This window comes from Saccopteryx leptura, chromosome 3, assembly GCF_036850995.1.
Source record: "Saccopteryx leptura isolate mSacLep1 chromosome 3, mSacLep1_pri_phased_curated, whole genome shotgun sequence".
Lineage (NCBI taxonomy): Eukaryota > Metazoa > Chordata > Mammalia > Chiroptera > Emballonuridae > Saccopteryx > Saccopteryx leptura.
The window spans coordinates 37,834,785-37,840,387 of record NC_089505.1 but is presented as its reverse complement, the minus strand read 5'-3'; the positions used below and the strand labels follow the sequence as shown (position 1 = coordinate 37,840,387).

Genomic DNA, 5,603 nt, shown 5'->3' with positions numbered 1-5,603 from the left:
TTTTGTCATTACAGTTTACATTCAATATTATTTTGTATTCAGTTCAGGTTACAGTATAGTGGTTAGATAATCATATACTTTATAAAATGCTGCTCCCCCTGATATTTCAAATACCTACCTAGCACCATATGTAGTGATTACAATATTATTGACTATATTCCCTATGCCGTGCTTTACATCCTGTGACTATTTTGTATCGGCCAATTTGTAGTTCTTAATCCCTTTGCCTTCCTCACCCAGCCCCCTAAGCCCCCTTGTCTCTGGCAACCATCAGTCTGTTCTCTGTATATGTGAGTCTGTTACTATTTTGTTTGTTCAATTGTTAATTATTGCTATCCATGAGCACAGTATATGACTCCATTTATTAGTATCTTCTTCAATTTCTTATAATTTTCTGAGTACAGGTCTTTTACTCTCTTGGTTAAATTTATTTCTAGGTTTTTGTTTTGTTTTTTTACAGAGACAGAGAAAGAGTCAGAGAGAGGGATAGATAGGGACAGACAGACAGGAAGGGAGAGAGATGAGAAGCATCAATCATTAGTTTTTCGTTGCGACACCTTAGTTGTTCATGGTGACACCTTAGTTTTTCATTGATTGCCTTCTCATATGTGCCTTGACCGTGGGCCTTCAGCAGACCAAGTAACCCCTCACTCAAGCCAGCAACCTTGGGCCCACGCTGGTGAGCTTTTTGCTCATACCAGATGAGCCCGCACTCAAGCCGGCGACCTTAGGGTCTCGAACCTGGGTCCTCCGCATCCCAGTCCGACGCTCCATCCACTGCGCCACCACCTGGTCAGGTTAGGTATTTTTTACTGTATGTAAGTATGTATGTATGTATTGTGACAGAGACAGAGGGACAGATAGGGACAGATAGACAGGAAAGAAGAGAGATGAGAAGCATTAATTCTTTGGTGCGGCACTTTAGTTGTTCATTGATTGCTTTCTCATATGTGTCTTGACGAGGGAGTAGGGTGAAGGGCTACAGCAGATAGAGTGACCTCTTGCTCAAACCAGCGACCTTGGGCTCAAGCCAGTGACCTTGAGCTTCAAGCCAGTGATCTTTGGGCTCAAGCCAGTGACCATGGGGTCATGTCTATGATTCTACACTCAAGCTGGCAACCCCACGCTCAAGCTAGATGAGCCTGTGCTCAAGCCGGCGACCTAGGGGTTTTGAACCTGAGATCTTAGCTCAGTTTGATGCTCTACTCCACGGTGCCACTGCATAGTCAGGCCAGGCTCTAGGTGTTTTTTTAATGCATGTAAATAGGATTGTTTTCTTTGTTTTCCTTCCTGGTAATTATTGGTGTTCAAAAATACAACCAATTTCTGAGTATTTATCTTGTATTCTACTTTACTGAATTCATTTATCAGTTTCAGTAGTTTTTAGTAGAATCTTTAGGGTTCTCTATATACAGTATCATATTATCTGCAAATAATGACAGTTTTATTTCTTTCTTTCCAAATTGGATGGCTTTTATTCTTTTTCTTGTTGATTGTTGTGGCAAGGTCTTCTAGTGCCATGTTAAATAAGAGTGGTGAAAGTGAGCATTTCTTTTTTTTTTCCTTATCTTAAAGGAAATGCTTTCAGTTTTTCCCCAAGTTAGCTGTGGGTTTGTCATATATGGTCTTTATTATGTTGAAGTATTATCCTTCTATTCCCATTTTGCTAATATTTTCATCTTAAATAGGTACTGGCTATTGTCAGATGCTTTTTCTGCATCTGTTGATATGATCATATGATTTTTATCCTTCATTTTATATGGTGTATCACATTAATTGATTTGCAGATATTGTACCAACCTTGCATCCAAAAATCCCACTTGATCGTGGTATATGATCTTTTTAAGGTATTGTTGAATTTAGTTTGCTAATATTTTGTTGAAGACTTTTGTATCTACGTTCATCAGGGATATTGGCCTATACTTTTCTTCCTGATTAGTATCTTCGTCTGGTTTTTGAATTAGGAGAATGCTGGATTCATAAAATGAGCTTGGGACTCTTCCTTCCTCTTGAATTTGTTTGGAATAGTTTGAGAAGGATGGGTATTAGTTCCTCTTTGAATGTTTGATACCATGTTGGTACGAGTGCTAGGCTTTGGTCATCCTGGTTCCCCTTAGATGAAATGTCCAGTCCCCTCTTTTCACACTTTCCAGATCCTACTGACTTTTAGGTTCACTTTAGAATCAGTTTTCAAGTTCAATTTCTATCCTTGTACCTACTATCTTCTTCCTTCCTCACATATTGTGATTATTGGAAGTGCCTACTACATAGCAGATTATTAGTAAATGGTGCCTGTTATTTTTGTTAATGACAATAAGAATAACAAATATATTTCTGTCTCCCTCAATGTGAGGTTCCTTAAACACTGGGTCACATCTTTTTTTCTCAACCCCCTGGACCATTAATAAATATTCATCATTTTCCTTTTCCATACCAGTCTCATCACAGCTAAAAAGAAACCCAAAGCTATTTTAATTTTAATCAACTGACCTGTGGTGGCGCAGTGGATAAAGCATTGACCTGGAAATGCTGAGGTTGCTGGTTTGAAACCCTGGGCTTGCCTGGTCAAGGCACGTATGGGAGTTGATGCTTCCAGCTCCTCCCCCCTTCTCTCTCTCGCCTCTCTCTCCCTCTCTGTCTCTCTCTCTCTCTCTCCTCTCTAAAAATGAATAAATAAATAAATAAATTAAAAAAAAATTTTAATCAAGCTTTTAGTCCATTGTATGATTTTGTGAAATTTTAGATTTTAAAATGAAATGTCAAAAAAAAAAAAAAAAAAAAACTTAACAGCTCAAAAAGTGACAAAGGATAGAATGTTTTTGAAATTTCAGGATTAAAAAAATATCTGGCTCTGCAGCATCTACTGTGAGGATGAAGACCATTCTTAGCAATAAGACTGTGGACATTCCGGGAAAATGTTGATATTGTCCTGAAAAGATGCAGTTATTGGGAAGGGCCTCAGAGGCACCTGCAGAGAGACTTCAGTCAGATGGAGGTAGAACTCAGTCTCCGTGAGAAGAAAAAGAAGAGGCTCCAGGCTGACAAATGGTTGGAAGCAGAAACAACTGGCTAGTCATGTACAGAGCATGATCAAGGGTGTTACACTGAGCTTCCGTTACAAGATGAGGTCTATGTAGGTTCACTTTTCTATTAACATGCTTATTCAGAAGAATGGTTCTCTTAGGAAATCAGAAATTTCTTTTTTTTTTTTTTTGAGAGGGAGGGAGAGACAGACAGACAGACAAAATGGGAGAGAAATGACAAGCATCAACTCCTAGTTGCAGCACTTTGAATTGTTCATTGATTGCTTCTCTTATGTGCCTTAACAGGGAAGGCGTGTTGACACTCAAGCCGAGCCAGTCACCCCTTGCTTAAGCCAGCGACCTTTGGGTCATGTCTATGATCTCACGCTCAAACCAACAACCCTGACCCGAGTGTGCTCAAGTTGGTGAGCCCGCACTCAAGCGGAACGAGCTTGCACTTGAGGTTTTGAATCTGGGTCCTTAATGTCCCAGGTTGACACTCTGCACCGCTACCTGGTCGGGCAAATCAGAAATTTCTTGGGCAAAAAATACCTTGGAAGGTTTAAATGAGCTCAGATGTTGCTTTTTCAGTTTAACATGCCCAGAAAGATGAGTTAATTCTTGAAAGAAACAGCTTTGAACTTGTATGAAATTTAGCTGCTTTGATTCAGCAAGCACAACAGTTAATAAACATGGATATCAGAAAAATTTGAGGTAGTATCTATGTTTCTGAAAAAGGAACAGTTTAACAGGTCGATGAATAAGATGTCCAGCTACAGCAACAGCAAGATGCTGGATGATTCCCCAGATTTATTTGTGATGTATTAAAAATGCAGTAAAAGTCGTGTATTGATTTTGGGGGAAAATATTTGACGTCTGTATAGCATCATATATCTTATCTTTGACTTTAACATTATCATGTTTTGGGAGGGGATGGATAACTTACAGAGTCCGACTTACTGGGTCTTGAATTTGAGAACTCTAAATAATAGCTAACTTCATTTTTTGAGAGGCCTGTATGGTTTACCTACTGTGAATTAACATGCTGGATGCAAAAAAATTACTATTTTTGTGTTAATCTATTACAGACAATTTAAAACATAAATAAAATAACTAAAATGAGTTATTTACTAAGAGAAAACATAATAAACTAACTAGTTGGTTATTAACCAACAATATATCACTAAAAATCTTAGATTCATTAATGAAAACAACATAAGAACAGCTCCAATATACACAAATAATCTACACAACATGTAATCTGAATATATAGATCTTGACTCTAAGTAAATAAAACAGGTATCATTTCTCCTAAAATAATTCTCCTCTATTAGTCAAAGCTCAAGATTAAACAAAGACTTTTTAAAAAGTAATGTTCTACCTCCATGTGACTGAAGTGTCTCTGCAGGGAGTCTCTGAGGCCCTTCACAATAACTGCATCTTTTTGGGACAATATCAACATTTTTCTGGAATGTCGACAGTCTTATTGCTAAGAATGGCTAGAGCAGGGGTCCCCAAACTACGGCCCGCGGGCCACAAGTGGCCCCCTGAGGCCATTTATCCGGCCCCACCGCACTTCCGGAAGGGGCACCTCTTTCATTGGTGGTCAGTGAGAGGAGCATAGTTCCCATTGAAATACTGGTCAGTTTGTTGATTTAAATATACTTGTTCTTTATTTTAAATATTGTATTTGTTCCTGTTTTTTTGTTTTTTTTTTTTTACTTTAAAATAAGATTTGTGCAGTGTGCATAGGGATTTGTTCATAGTTTTTTTTATAGTCCAGCCCTCCAACGGTCTGAGGGACAGTGAACTGGCCCCCTGTGTAAAAAGTTTGGGGACCTCTGGGCTAGAGTATACATATCAAGATTGTCCTCAAAAGCTGGAAAATGCCGTTTTAGAAGTGGCTGAACATATTTAGAGTACTTTAGAATTAGTGATCTCTGTGGAGTTTGTTCTGTAAATAGTACATGTAAATAGGTATGGCATATTTTAAATCTTAAATCAAATAAACTTAAATATGAGTTGAATTTTTATGATTAATAAAAATAGCAACAACCATGAAAATTAAAGCAGATTAAACACCTAAATATATTTTAGGTTGTAAAAGCAAAACAAGTCTTCCCTGACCGGGAATCGAACCCGGGCCGCGGCGGTGAGAGCGCCGAATCCTAACCACTAGACCACCAGGGAACTTGATGATTAGCTCTCCTGAATTGTATTTGATACGTTAAAGTAAAGTCCGACGAAAATTTGACCAATAGAAAATAAGATTGCTGTCCTCAAACTCCACCCCATTTCTTTCGTGAGCAAATTCTCCACGCCCTCTAGCCGAGTTCTACCGCCTCTTCTAAGGGAAAGCTGGACCCTTCAACTACAAGTACCTTTCGATGCTGGAAAAGACATGCTGAAGTTTTATTCTAATAACGTAACATGTAAATATCTATACCTAGATAAGTGTTAAAGTACTGCCCAGAACCTTCTTTTCTTAATCATCTCGCTGTTGTTTCTAATTATAACCGCTCTGTCGGTCTTTCTTTCTAAAGCCCGTTGTTACACCCCACTAAACATTTTACAAAATCT

The 5,603-nt window shown here is 38.4% G+C and overlaps 1 non-coding gene across 1 annotated transcript; it reads right to left on the bottom strand.

Annotated features, from left to right (window-relative positions):
• Nucleotides 1-5,141: 5,141 nt before the first annotated feature.
• On the bottom strand, nucleotides 5,142-5,213 carry TRNAE-CUC (transfer RNA glutamic acid (anticodon CUC)). The gene has a single exon. It is a non-coding gene; the product is annotated as a tRNA-Glu (tRNA).
• Nucleotides 5,214-5,603: the final 390 nt, after the last annotated feature.